Genomic DNA, 15,802 nt, shown 5'->3' with positions numbered 1-15,802 from the left:
AATGATGACATGATTGCAATGTTGTTAGTATGAATTCCTTGAATATCCATAGTACTAATGATGATTGCACTAGTCATGATGAAAATGTCTCTTATAAGCATGTCAACTTTTGTGGAATAGATAGAGCTTGCAAGTACACACCAAATAAGGAAGATAGATTTTGCAAGAGGCATAAGTATTTGGAAACTAAATGGTTGCAAGAAAGGCTAGATGATTGTGCTGAAAGATTCAATATTTATCGCCATCCTTGTGAACTTTGCAATGAACATGGTCATTTAAAGCTCCAATGTTATTTGTTTCATGATCAAATCGTGTCCAAAATTTGTGATAACTTGATTACCCTTGAGCATCATAAAGATCTTAGTCTTCTTTTGGGGTATGAAGAAATGAAACTTATAACTGAGGGTATTCCAAAATTTAATCTTGATAGATTTCCTGATTTTGATCTAGAAGAAATTTCTATGTATTGTGCGGTGAATTGCATTGGGAATCCTTATATTGCCAATTACATAAAGACAAGAAAACTAATAGAAGATGAAGAGAATACTAATGAAAGGGAAGATACTTCCCAATATCCTCCTATTATTTCTTATGATGAATCAGGTAACGAGGAGGAGCCTTCTATCCAACCAATCTCATCAATAAGGAGCTCAAAAAAGAGGGTTAAACCCACACATGATGTGAAGAAGAAAAATAAAAGACAGAGGAGCAAAGGTAGAAAGGTATCCCTCCCAAATGATGTTGCTCCCATTACTCATTGTGATGATGATAATTGCTATACCATTGGTGCTATCCATACTATTAATGATGAGAGTGATTATGCTTATGATATGAAAAGGCCCAAGCTTGGGGATGCTATGTTTAATGAAGATGATATTTTTAGCCTCCCAAGTTCTGATGAGCAAATTTGTTATGATGATAGCATGCCTCCTACTTATGATGATTATATTGATGAAAGTGGTTTTGGAAGAGTGTCAACTTTAGGAAGTAATGATCCCACTATTTTGGAGGATGTTGAATCTTATTGTGATAATTATGAAATTGGATTTGGAGAGGTCATGACTTTATTTAGTAATGATTCCACTATCTTGGAAGAGGTTTCAATCGATTATGATGAGAACAAAGTTGCTACTTATGATAATTATTGTGATGAAACTTATGCTATAAAAAGTAGTGATGATTATATTTATAAAACTTGTCATGATTATGATTACCCTTTTTCTGAACATTACTCATTTAATGTGGAAACAATTTATAGTATTCTAGTCTCTTATGATACTCCCACTATTCTGAATGAGAAGAAATTTGCTTATGTGGAGAGTAATAAAAATTCTATGCTTGTAGATCATGAAAAGAATGCTTTATGTGCTGGTTATATTGTTGAATTCATTCATGATGCTACTGAAAATTATTATGAGGGAGGAATATATGCTTGTACGAATTGCAATAATATCAAGTTTCCTCTCTATGTGCTTAAAGTTTTAAAGTTATGCTTGTTTTTCCTTCCTATGCTAGTTGATTATTGTTCCCATAAGTTGTTTGATCACAAAATCCCTATCCATAGGAAGTGGGTTAGACTTAAATGTGCAAGTCATATTCTTCATGATGCTCTCTTTATGTTTCAATTCTTATCTTTTATGTGAGCATCATTGAAATCATCATGCCTAGCTAGGGGCGTTAAACGTTAGCGCTTGTTGGGAGGCAACCCAATATTATTTTTGTTCCTTGCTTTTTGGTTATTTTTAGTAATAATTAATTCATCTAGCCCCTGTTTAGATGTGTTTTCATGTTTTAATTAGTGTTTGTGCCAAGTAGAACCTTTGGGAAGACTTGGGTGAAGTCTTTATGATCATGCTGTAAAAAACAGAAACTTTAGCACTCACGAGATTAGCTGCCATTTTTTTTACTGGAGAGTGCTTTTAGGTTGATTCTTTTTGCATATGATTAATAGACAAATTCCTCAGGTACACCTATTTATTTTAGAATTTTTGGAGTTCGAGAAGTATACGTTTGATACAGATTACTACAGACTGTTCTATTTTTGACAGATTCTGTTTTCTATGTGTTGTTTGCTTATTTTGATGAATCTATGAGTAGATCGGAGGGTATGAACCATATAGAGGTTGGAATACAGTAGATATTACACAAATATGAATTTGTAATGATTTCACAACAGTACCTAACTGGTGATTTATTTTCTTATACTAACGGAGCTTACGAGTTTTCTGTTGAGTTTTGTGTTGTGAAGTTTTCAAGCTTTGGGTAAAGATTCGATGGACTATGGAATAAGGAGTGGAAAGAGCCTAAGCTTGGGGATTCCCAAGGCACCCCAAGGTAATATTCAAGGACAACCAAGAGCCTAAGCTTGGGGATGCCCCAGAAGGCATCCCCTCTTTCGTCTTCGTTCATCGGTAACTTTACTTGGAGCTATATTTTTATTCACCACATGATATGTGTTTTGCTTGGAGAGTCAATTTATTTTGTTAGTATTTGCTTGCTGTTATTTAGGACAATGTTTTGCATATTTTATTTCTATAAAAGTGGCATTGATAGCCCTTACTATGCCTATTTTACAAGTCTACATGTTGCTGTTTGAAAACAGAAAGTTTACCGCTGTTGCAAAAATTCCCTAGAAAATTAAGAATGTGATAAAATGTTGAAACATTTTGCATAATAAGATCTGATAAATTTACTACAGTGGGAATTTTCTTTCATAATTTTTGGAGCTAGGGAAGTATGGATCTTGATGCATTCTTTACAGACTGTCCTGTTTAGGCAGATTGTTGTTATGTTTGCATTGTTTGCATATGTTTGCTTCTTTAATTATTCTATTTGAGGATAGGACTATTAAATATGCAGAGGCATTTAGTATTTAATGTTGAGTAATAATTTTAGTGATTTGCTACAGTAGAGTATGATAAGTTTTTTGCATTGGTTTATACTAACTTATCCCATGAGTCCTCGTTGAGTTTTGTGTGGATGAAACTTTTGAGATTTAGGGAGACCGTGATATGAGAGGAATTAAGGAAACACAAAATCTCAAGCTTGGGGATGCCCAAGGCATCCCAATATAATATTTCAAGAAGTCTCAAGCGTCTAAGCTTGGGGATGCCCCGGTTGGCATCCCACCTTTCTTCTTCGACAACTATCGGTTAGTATCGGTTGATCCTAAGTTTTTGCTTCTTCACGTGATGTTTGCTATTCTTAGAATGTAATTTTATTTTGTTTTGCTTTCTGTTTGAATAAAGTATCAAGATCTGAAATTATTAAATGAGAGAGAGTCTTCACATAGCTAAATAATTATTTAACTACTCATTGATCTTCACTCATATCTTTTTAGAGTAGTTTGTCATTTACTCGTGTGCTTCACTTATATCCTATGAGTAAATAGTTGAATGATTTGAATATCATAATTCTGAAATTATATATGTTTTATATGCTTACCCATGGGGAGTAATGACTTCACATATAAGAAGTAGAGGTGGTAAATTTATTGAAGGTTAGCAAACATTGTATTGGTCACTTGAACAATTCATGAAAAAATATTGAGGGAAGAGAGATTTCACATATAAATATACTATCTTGGACATCTTTTATGATTGTGAGCACTCATTAAAATATGACATGCTAAAAGGTTGATGTTGGACAAGGAAGACAACATAATGGGTTATGTTTTCTTATATCCGAAATAAAGTATATTGTCATGGATCATCCAACATGCTGAGCTTGCCTTTCCCCCTCATGCTGACCAAATTCTTTGCACCAAGTAGAGATTCTACTTGTGCTTCCAAACATCCCTTAAACCAGTATTGCCATGAGAGTCCACCATACCTACCTGTGGATCGAGTAAGATCCTTCAAGTAAGTTGTCATCGGTGCATGCAATAAAAGTTGCTCTCTAAATATGTATGATCTATTAGTGTGGAGAAAATAAGCTTTATACGATCTTGTGATGTGGAAGCAATAAAAGCGACGAACTGCATAATAAAGGTCCCTATCACAAGTGGCAATATAAAGTGACGTTCTTTCGCATTAAGATTTTGTGCATCCAACTATAAAAGTGCATGACAACCTCTGCTTCCCTCTGCGAAGGGCCTAATCTTTTATTCTTGTTTTATACCATATGCAAGAGTCATGGTGATCTTCACCTTCCCTTTTTACATTTTATCCTTTGGCAAGCACATTGTGTTGGAAAAATCCTGATATATATATCCAATTGGATGTAAGGCATCATGAACTATTATTGTTGACATTACCCTTGAGGTAAAAGGTTGGGAGGCGAATCTATAAGCCCCTATCTTTCTCTGTGTCTGATTTAAACTTTGAACCCATAAATATCGCGTGAGTGTTAGCAATTGTGAAAGACTGAATGATAGTTGAATATGTGAAGTTTGCTGAATCAAAGCTCTGACATAGACTCTTCCTGAAAATAAGATGAATTGTAATTGTTTGATGACTAATAACACGGTTTGTTAGTTTTCAAGAAAGTTTATGATCTATACTTTAACATGTGAATAGTTTGTTACTTGATTATGAAAAGTTTTATGAGATGAGCTACTGTTATGACATATGATGATGCTAGAAAAGGTGATTGAAATTATCATTGATCGAACTTGTGCACCTGCTAGCATTCATGCTTCATAAATTATTTCTTTATCATTTACCTACTCGAGGACGAGCAGAAATTAAGCTTGGGGATGCTGATACGTCTCCAACGTATCTATAATTTATGAAGTATTCATGCTATTATATTATCTGTTTTGGATGTTTATGGGCTTTACTAAACACTTTTATATTATTTTTGGGACTAACCTATTAACCGGAGGCCCAGCCCAAATTGCTGTTTTCTTGCCTATTTCAGTGTTTCGAAGAAAAGGAATATCAAACGAATGAAACCTTCGGGGGAGTTATTTTTTGGAACGGAAGCAATCCAGGAGATTTGGAGTAGACGTTAGGGAAGCTTCGAGGAAGCCACGAGGCAGGGAGGCGCGCCCTACCACCCTGGGCACGCCCCCCACCCTCGTGGGCCCCTCCTGGCTCCCTTGACCGACGTCTTTCGCCTATATATGTCCATATACCCTAAAAACATCGAGGAACAAAATAGATCAGGAGTTCCGCCACCGCAAGCCTCTATAGCCACCCAAAACCAATCGGGACCCTGTGGCACCCTGCCGGAGGGGGGATCCATCACTGGTGGCCATCTTCATCATCCTGGCGCTCTCCATGACGAGGAGGGAGTAGTTCACCCTCGGGGATAAGGGTATGTACCAGTAGCTATGTGTTTGATCTCTCTCTCCCTCTCTCTCGTGTTCTTGAGGTGGTACGATCTTGATGTATCATGAGCTTTTCTATTATAGTTGGATCTTATGATGTTTCTCCCCCTCTACTCTCTTGTAACGGATTGAGTTTTCCCTTTGAAGTTATCTTATCGGATTGAGTCTTTAAGGATTTGAGAACACTTTATGTATGTCTTGCATGTGCTTATCTGTGGTGACAATGGGATATTCACGTGATCCACTTGATGTATGTTTTGGTGATCAACTTGCGGGTTCCGTTTGTGAACTTATGCATAGGGGTTGGCACACGTTTTCGTCTTGACTCTCTGGTAGAAACTTTGGGGCACTCTTTGAAGATCTATGTGTTGGTTGAATAGATGAATCTGAGATTGTTTGATGCATATCGTATAATCATACCCACGGATACTTGAGGTGACATTGGAGTATCTAGGTGACATTAGGGGTTTGGTTGATTTGTGTCTTAAGGTGTTATTCTAGTACGAACTCTATGATAGATCGATCCGAAAGAATAACTTTGGGGTGGTTTCGTACCCTACAATAATCTCTTCGCTTGTTCTCCGCTATTAGTGACTTTGGAGTGACTCTTTGTTGCATGTTGAGGGATAGTTATATGATCCAATTATGTTATTATTGTTGAGAGAACTTGCACTAGTGAAAGTATGAACCCTAGGCCTTGTTTCCTAGCATTACAATACCGTTTACGCTCACTTTTATCATTAGTTACCTTGCTGTTTTTTATAATTTCAGATTACAAAAACCTATATCTACCATCCATATTGCACTTGTATCACCATCTCTTCGCTAAACTAGTGCACATATACAATTTACCATTGTATTGGGTGTGTTGGGGACACAAGAGACTCTTTGTTATTCGGTTGCAGGGATGTTTGAGAGAGACCATCTTCATCCTACGCCTCCATGGATTGATAAACCTTAGGTCATCCACTTGAGGGAAATTTGCTACTGTCCTACAAACCTCTGCACTTGGAGGGCCAACAACATCTACAAGAAGAAGGTTGTGTAGTAGACATCACTTTTCCGTGCCTGAATTTTCGGCCATGCCAGCCAGTGTGTCTTTCTCTTGCCCTCTGATGCGCCCCACCAAAAATTACGAACCATTTTGTTCAAATCATCACAGACTGACATAGGAAGCTTGAATACACCCATAATATAAGTAGGTATTGCCTGTGCAACAACCTTAATCATCGTTTCCTTACCGGCGAGAGAGAGGGTGTCACCCCAAGCAATAATCCTCTTCATTAGCCTGGACTGCACATTTTGGAATTTACCTCGCGACATCCATTCGTCGGGCGTTGGAAGCCCTAGATACTTTTCCTCAAAGATAACTGTACCTATGTTCAGAATTGCTCTCACCAGTTCCTGTTTATCCAGAACGCAAGAGGTACCAAACAGTGCGCTACACTTTGCCGGATTAATAAATTGTCCTCTAGCTTTTGCATATGTATTTAGCACTTCATGTACCTTTTTTGCTTGGTCCTCCTCTGCCTTAAAAAACAACAGTGTGTCATCTACAAACAGAAGGTGAGACACACCTGGAGCTCTGCAACAAACTTTCAGCGGAGTGTAATCACCTTTTTCCTCACCATCTTTCAACAAAGCAGAGAGACCATCAGCCACAAACAGGAACAAAAATGGGGACAAAGGATCACCTTGCCGCAGCCCGCGTGACAGTGCGAACGATTCCAAGAGAGTTCCATTAAATTTAACTATGTATCTCACCGAGGTGACGCAAGCCATAATGCAGTCCACCCACCGGCGAGCAAAACCCATCTTTTTCATCATTCGCTCCAAGAAGATCCAGTCCACTCTGTCATATGCTTTGGATAAGTCCAGCTTGTACGCACAAAAACTTTTATTAGGGTCCTTTTCCTTTTGAATAAAATGAAAACACTCAAAAGTGATTAATGTGTTATCTGTGATCATCCGTCCAGGAACAAAGGCGCTCTGCTCAGGAGAAATAATATCATCCAAAATGGGTCTCAACTGATTTACCAAGCACTTTGCCACCACCTTGTAGATGACATTGCATATACTTATGGGACGAAACTCCGTGAGCCTCTTGGGATTATCCACCTTCGGGATGAGGACAATGGAAGTGTTGTTCACCCCCTCAGGCATGACCCCTGTACGGAAAAACTCCTTTACCCCTGCAATAACCTGCTCCCTCATTACTGTCCAATTTCGCTGGAAGAAGCAGGTCGGGAAGCCATCCGGACCTGGTGCCTTTAGCGGTCCAATCTGAAACAAAGCATCGGCAATTTCCTTGTCCGAGAAATCTGCACACAGTCCATCGTTCATACGGTCAGTCACACGAGTTTTAATAAGATCAATTACTGGATCCGCACATAAAGATGTGTCAGTAGCAAATAGTTGTGAGAAATAGGTCGTGGCCATGGCTGACATGGACCCGTGGTCCTTATGCGTGACCCCTTCATCATCAATGAGGGCCTTAATGCGGTTCTTACGGGCGCGCCATACCGCTTTCCGATGGAAAAACTGAGTGTTGCGATCACCTTCCCTCAGACATGCAATACGGGACCTCTACATCCATAACATCTCCTATCTGTACAACAACTCATTCATCCGGTCGGTCGCCTGCCTGATATCTTTCCTGTCTGCATTCATAGACATAAGCTCCTCCAGACGAGAGCGGGATTTGTTAATTTCCTTAATAACATTACCAAATTTTTCCGGCTCCACTCTTACAGTTTTTTATCATATTACCCAACCCAGAAGCAATATCACCCAGATTCAGCATAGAACCCAACTCAGTCCAGGTGTTCATAATTACCTCAGGTAAGGATCGGTCCCTTTCCCACATGACCTCATATTGTCTGCATCTCCTTCCCGATTGCTGGCGTGGCTCCTCGACCTCACAACAGAGTAGGATGGCCAGGTGATCGAAGCTAGGCGCCACTAGGTGCTCCACCCTAGCATGAGCAAAAATGTCCCTCCATGCATTGTTGGCAACAGCACGGTCAAGGCGTACCTTGACGTTCGCCCTTCTGCCTCGACGATTATCAAAAGTATATGGGAGGCATGCAAAACCGAGATCGCCCAAACCACAGACCTCAAGGACATCTCGAAAATAAAGCATCTGACCTGTCGACCGTGGTGTGTCGGAGAAGTGCTCAAAACTCCACATCGCTTTGTTGAAATCTCCCACCACGACCCACGGCAAGTTGGCCTGTTGGTAAAGATTACGGAGGATGGACCACATGTGATGACGGTCCTCTGTCCGGGGCTCGCCGTAGACACAGGTGAGCCTCCAGGTGGCTCACCCGCTGCACCAGTTACATACGCATCAATATATCGTTCATTTATTTCTTTTACATCAAGACTCACTGACTCATGCCAATACAAAGCAAGACCACCACTACGACCCACACAATAAAAAGCTTCAAAACCTCTCAACCCTAACCTACACTACAAGAAATATGTCAACTTGTGACCTTCTGTCAGTGACCCTGGAAGAATTGGTCATAGATCTATGACCATTTCAGACCAATTGGTCGAAAGCTGTTCGGGGGGCTCCAAACCCTAAACCATTGCGACCATTTTTGGCAGAAAGGTCGTAATTTCCTTACACGAAATGGTCGTAAAGCAAACAACGCTAGTCCGCTGCCTTATTTCTAGTTGTTAACGACCAATATAGATGGTCATAGCCTTGTAAATTGTGGTGGGTTGCGATGACTAGGCGCCATCTCATCAGTTTTGCCTATGTGTCATGTCCATGTGGCAGTTTTTGCCCTAGGTTGTGAAGCAACCTATATTTCTGTCATGGCCAAAATTCCCAAACAAATCTCATAAATTCTTTGGGTCATATCTTCGTCAAATATGTAGAAACCTTCCTTGCCTAGTTCAAAAATAATTCAAAAATATTCATTTTCCTATTCTGTTCAGAACAACAGTTTGTGAAGGAAGTACCACTTTGGCATGTCCAAATAGCATCCATTTTCTACAGTGCTTTCCTATGCCCAAATAACCATCCTCCACCAAATGCCAGCTCAATCCATTCATTATTTTGAGCCGAGCTTCAACATTTGTAGTTATGTCCAGTGTGGTTGTTTGCAAAGCAAGTACCACCTAGGCTCCTCCTTTTGAGCTGAAAATTTGTGAAAACGGTCTTCTTAGTAACTGATCGTCCTTAGCCAAAACTCACGCCCATTAGCCATGTACATTTCCCGTACCGCTAATCAAACACTTGGCTGCTAATTCATGTTTGAGCATCGATTGGTCTCCTCGTGAGAATCTTATGTTGTAATTTTCTTCCTAGCACCAACCTGGGGAGTGCCCAACCCACTAGACATGCCTAGGCCACCCAGAACATATGGCAACGCCACGGTCACGCGGTGACCACGCGGCGGGCATGCGAGTTTACGCGCTCTAGAGTTGGGGCCCTCGGCCACCGCCCAAACCTCGACGTATCGCCACCAAACCATGTATTTATGATTAAATAGGTCCTTATGTAACTAGAAATGATTTTTGGAAAAAATAAATAGCAAACTATGAGGCAGCTGCAGTTCAAATTTGACCCGCTTCTAGCTGAATTGGCAGAAATTTGTCTTTTTCACGAGAGGTGGATCAAAATTTTTTACACCAGACCATTTTGTCAATTGTGCATTAAATATGGCCTAGTATTTTATAAAAATGATTTGGTCCAATTTTGCAACAATTATTTGGTAGTTCCTTCACAAAAAAACCTCCTTTCGGGCACTCGAAAAATGGAAAATGGTTTTTTCGTCCAACGAAAATGAAAACTTCCTTGGGCAACATTGTTTGCTATTCCAATATGCACCCTTGTGCACAATATGAGATCATTTCAACAAACTATGCCATGAATGTGGCCATAAGATTGATCATTTGGCTTGAAAGCCATGAATCTTCACACTTGATAGCTCATTTCTGAGAACACATTTTTAAAATAATTACCATATTACAAGTTTATTATTTTTCCTGGAAACTTGGTCACATATAATGACACAATGCGAAGGTTTTCCAATTTTTTTATTTTTTTTGAATTTTTTATGCCCATTTGAAAATGCGGTCAAAATGACGGGCTTGACCGTTCCTAGCTAGTGGTTGAATCTTGGAATTTTTTTGGTGTTTCTATGATTAAATAGATACTTATGTACCTAGAAATGATTTTTGGAAAAAATAAAGAGCAAACTATGAGGCAGCTACAGTTCAAATTTGACCCGTTTCCAACTGAATCGACGACAATTTGTCTTTTTCATCAGAGGTGGATCAAAACTTTTTTCACCCAACCATTTTGTCAATTGTGCATTAAATATGGCCTAGTATTTTATAAAAATGATTTGGTCCATTTGTGCAACAATTATTTGGTAGTTCCTTCACAAAAAAACCTCATTTCGGGCACTCGGAAAATGAAAAATGAATTTTCCGTGAAAAGAAAATGAAAACTCCCTTTGGCAACATTGTTTGGAATTCCAAGATGCACCCTTGTGCACAATATGAGATCATTTCAACAAACTATGCCATGAATGTGACCATGAGATTGAGCGTTTGGGTTGAAATCCATGAATCTTCACACATGATAGCTCATTTATGAGAACACTTTTCTAAAATAATTTTTGTATTACAAGATTATTATTTTTTATGGAAACTTGGTCACATATAATGACACAATGCGAAGGTTTTCTAATTTTTTGATTTTTTTTGAATTTTTTATGCCCGTTTCAAAATGCGGTCAAAACGGCGGGCTTGACCGTTCCTAGCTAGTGGTTGAATCTTGGAATTTTTTTGGTGTTTCTCTGATAAAATAGGTACTTATGTACCTAGAAATGATTTTTGGAAAAAATAAATAGCAAACTATGAGGCAGTTGTAGTTCAAATTTGATCCGCTTCCAACTGAATCGGCGGAAATTTGTCTTTTTCACGAGAGGTGGATTAAAAGTTTTGACACCCAACCATTTGGTTATTTGTACATTAAATATGGTCTAGTATTTTAGAAAAATGATTTGATACAATTTTGCAACAAATATTTGGTATGTTCTTCACAAAAAAACTCATTTTGAGCACTCGAAAAATGAAAAATGAATTTTCGTGCAAAGAAAATGAAAAGTTCCTTATTACTATTTTGTTATTTTTTTCTTCTAAAAACTAGGTCACATTTGATGACATGATGAGAAGGTTTTTCATTTGTTTCATTTTTCCAATGTATCAGGTCAAGTAAATAGCTAAGATGATCTAACATCTTATTTTTAAATTTATCACGACCAATTCAATTGGTCATAATATTGTATTGCGTTCTGATTGGTCCGTGGACAAGGCACACGGATCATGCACAAAACACCATTGGATCTTCCCGGATCCAACGGTAGCCGTCGCTCCTCGCCTCCCCCACCAACCCCACCTGAGGCAAAACCCTAGCTGGCATCTTCCATCCACCCCCCGCCTCCTTTCTTTCTTTCTTTCTTTCTTCCTCTCCCCTCTCCCCCGATGCAGATCCTATCATCCTCGTCCACCCACGAAACCCTAGCCCCCTTCTCCCAATCGCCGCGGCCGCCCAGATCCAATCCAAGTCAGAGCCCCCGGCCTCCATCTCCATTCCTGCGTGCGTCGGCCACCTCCCTCCGGCGGAGCTCGACCCCCACTCCCTAAGCGCCGCTGCTCCACCCTCTCCCGCGCCCCTCGATCCCAGATCCCCATCTCCAAGTCACCCTCTCCCTCCCTCAGATCTCGATCCGCCGCTGCCCACCATCGACGACCCTCACCATAGACGAGATCGAGCTCCTCCCTCCCTCCCGTTCTCCCCTAGCCTTATCCACTCCGAGCCAACCAACCACTCCGTCCTTGGGATTTTGTCGCGCAGCGCCTCGTCTCGCCGGCCCGGCGACCACAGGCAGGCAGTCCACAGCCAGGATGGCGGCGTGCCCCGCCACGACCACGTACGCGCACGACACTCCGCACCTCCCCTCCCTCTCCTATGGTTCCTAACATATGCGCTCCTCTCCTCTCCTTGGGTGACATGCAGGGCTCGCGTGGGAGCAGCGCATAGCGGAGGCCTTTGGAGGAGAAGCGGGAGGAGCCCGACCGTCCTCGCGCGCCCGGCCCATGGCAGGAGCACCACGGCGCGTGCCTCGGAGCTACAACATCTCCTTCGGCGACTTCGTCTTCGGCATCCTGCCGGCCACGCTCGTCGGCGTCGACCAGCCTGGGTCGTCAGCTCCTTCGAGCCCGAGGTACGGATTTGGGTCCATTCCTTTTCCTTCTCGAGCAACCTTGGTGAGCCAGCCGAAGCGATGTCGATTCATCCACCTGAATCCCGTTGATTTCGCTCTGTAATGTCTGCGTAGCATCGCCTCTGCACCTGCTCTGTTAGTTCCATTGCGTACTGCCTAGGTCGACTTCTTTGTAGTGCTTAGCCCTGTCAAGGGAATCAGGCCGCTGTTGCGTACGGACCTGTAATCTCTGTGAAATACTAGAGGAAATAGGTTGGTTTAGTCAGTAACACCAGCTCTGGAGTGTGCAGAAATTGCTATGTTCGTCTGATTTGTTGGTTTGTATTTCCATATACGAGTTCAGTTCGACAGCGGAATGTGGATATGGATATGTGACAAATTCCACCTTCACAGGGGATGTGGATATGTGATGGTGATATGAGGAAATGTGGTTGTAGTATTTTCTGCACAATTTCCTCGTGTCTCCATCACGGCCTCTTTGCAGGTTTAATTTCCTTGAGACTCCCTGTAGCTTCCTTCTGAAGGATGGCAATGTTGCACACATCTTAGAATGAAAGCTGAACCATCCTGAATTTAGAGCAATCTCTGAAGATACAGTGAAAATTATTAGAACAAAGATACATAGCTCCTTACTGGGTTCCCACTTTACTAAATTTCTGTGCTGGTTAATGATAATGCTGCTTCTTTTTCATTGTCTAGACATTTCGGATAGCAGGTTCTCCAGCCAGCCGTATTTTCTTCCAAGAAATATTGAATAACTTGTTTACTTAATTTTTTAAAAATAGATAATACATATTGAATTATTCATATTAATCTAAAATAATAACCAAACAACTACAGGACAGTGGATTACTAGCATGCATGTGTGACTTAGTTTTTGGTGTGTTTTGCTTGCAGGTCATTATTGTGAAGGCCGCCACGGGAAGGCGTGGGGGACTTGGCACAAGGCCGGTGATCGAATCTATGCTCTCTTCTCCATGGAAAGGCCTAAATTCAGCTTGACAGAGAGCACACAAATGGTTGAACATAGTGTGTTTAGGTTGTGGAACTTATAATTAGAAGGTTTAGAAAATGTTAGTCGAGCTAACTGTTCACAATCTGAAGTAACTTTAACTTGGTACAAAATTGGTCTGATATTAGTTTTATATCACAAAAGTAGGGAGGTTCCTACTGCTTATTAGTATCACCTTTGGATTATTACTGCGTTCGGTTCACCACTGTACTGATTATCTTGGCGAGCATTTGTTTAATAACTAGAATACATTGTCTGCTGGGAACTCTATTTACCTTACCTTACATGTACAATGCACAAGGTCAGTTTGCGTACTATTACAAATGTCTGCGAGGGTCCTTTGTGCTACTAGTGATTTTGATCGATTCTTTGCAAGACAATCACGTACACAGATGCCTAAGCAGCTTAATTGATTGCAGCTTAATTGATTCCGACTATCTGAACAAGTTACTGTTATCCAAATGATTTTGCCTACAATAAGCTATTATTCACCATTGGTTTAGTAGATGTTTATGTAGTAGAAAATTACACTACCAGTGATAGTCTGAATCTAACATGATCAACGTCTTACTCCTGTATTTGTCTTGCCCATAGTACTCCCGTATGAGTAGTTGTATACTCCTGTAGTTTTTCCTGCCTGTAGTGCAGAGATGGAGTAGTTTGTCCTGCCTGTGTGATGTTCTTTCCAGCATCTTAGCTGTGTACTCTAATTACTGGAGTATTCTATAGATTTTTTCAATTAAAACTACTCCAGAGATGTTATTTCCAGCATCGACATAATTTATTTTCTTTTGTTAATGGTTACTGTTGATGGTGCAGACTTTCCATGTATGCTCTCACAATCTAAACTAATTTATAGTTTTACTGAAACTGTAGTTTTTGTAGTTTTATTTTGTGTTCTTATAGTTTTACTTAAACTGTAGTTTGGTCCATCTTTACACCAGCTGTAGTTTTCTGAATTTTTGTGCTTGCTATGATGCAGTATGCTTCGACGGGAGCATCTGCGGAGAGGGTCAGGGAGTGGGTCTCAGAGCTCGCTCATCCACTTGGAGGTACGCACCTTGCTAAATCTTGGTGCAACTTATCATCAGATTTTCTTTGAAACTTGGCGTTGATTGGTCTGAAGATGAAACTATAGTACTATACACACGACATGCAGCAGCCACTTATATCAAACAGTGGAGCAGTGCTGCTGTCCTGAATGTTACCTCAAGTTTATCGTTTACCGGAAGTTCCAAATTAGAAGAAGTTTCAAATTCTTATGCTGGTTTATGTTCTCTTTGAAGGTTATGAGATATGGTGCTGGAGAGATGCCATTAGCAAACTGGAAGGGCTGCAACCAAATCCAATCGGCAGCATGGCAGTGGTCTCTGAATATTTAGCGATTCCTTTTTTGTTTGGCCTTCTTGTAGGTTTGCACATAAGTGGAAGTTGTAGTGTATATTAGTAGTCGCTGGAGCTGTGATGGTGATCTTTCTTTTGAGTGGCTGTCGTTTGTTATGACAATCTTATAGATAATGTGATGAATATGTAACTGCAACAGATGATGTATGATTGTACAGTGAAACAAATGTTGCTTTGATAGCAAAATTGAAAAAACTGAATTGTTTCTCTGTTGTCCAGTCCTTTGAATTAGGGGGCTGAAAATATTGATGGGCTGGAAGAGGCCTTAGCCCGAACAATATTGGACAAAAAATGAATGGACCGCAAAAAGGCCGAGGCCCAAAAAATAGAAGAAGCTTAGAAAAAAGGCTGGCCCAAAAGAATAAATGGCTGTTGGGCTTGGCCCATGAACCCAACAAAAAATTGATGAAAAAAAACACAAATAGGCTGAATTGTTGGGCTAGGCCCATGTAGAAAACCAAATTGGACCGGGCTGAATCTTGTGCCACATCAGCTTGCCACGCTGGATGCCTACGTGGCCTGGGGAGGTTGCTAGTGACCAAAACGCCACAGTAGGAATATTTTGGTCGTAAACGTCTTCGACCATTCCAGAAGAAAGGTCGCTATAGTCAGTTTATGACGGCCAGCTTTTGACCTTCTGTTTTTGGTCACAAATAGGTCGTAAATGGAAAGTTGTGACCTTTCAGTGACCAATAGTGGTGGTCACAAGTTGACATATTTCTTGTAGTGCTAGCACGGTACCTCTTCATTTTATTTTTAGACTGCCTAGTTTCACAAAGAAAAATGATACTAGGGGTCTGAGCCTGCACTAGACTCACACGATCACGAACTGTCCGAGTGTTCCCCCCCACCTCGGCAGTTCTA

Source organism: Triticum dicoccoides, chromosome 7B (assembly GCF_002162155.2).
Source record: "Triticum dicoccoides isolate Atlit2015 ecotype Zavitan chromosome 7B, WEW_v2.0, whole genome shotgun sequence".
Lineage (NCBI taxonomy): Eukaryota > Viridiplantae > Streptophyta > Magnoliopsida > Poales > Poaceae > Triticum > Triticum dicoccoides.
Note: the sequence above shows the minus strand (reverse complement) of the source record.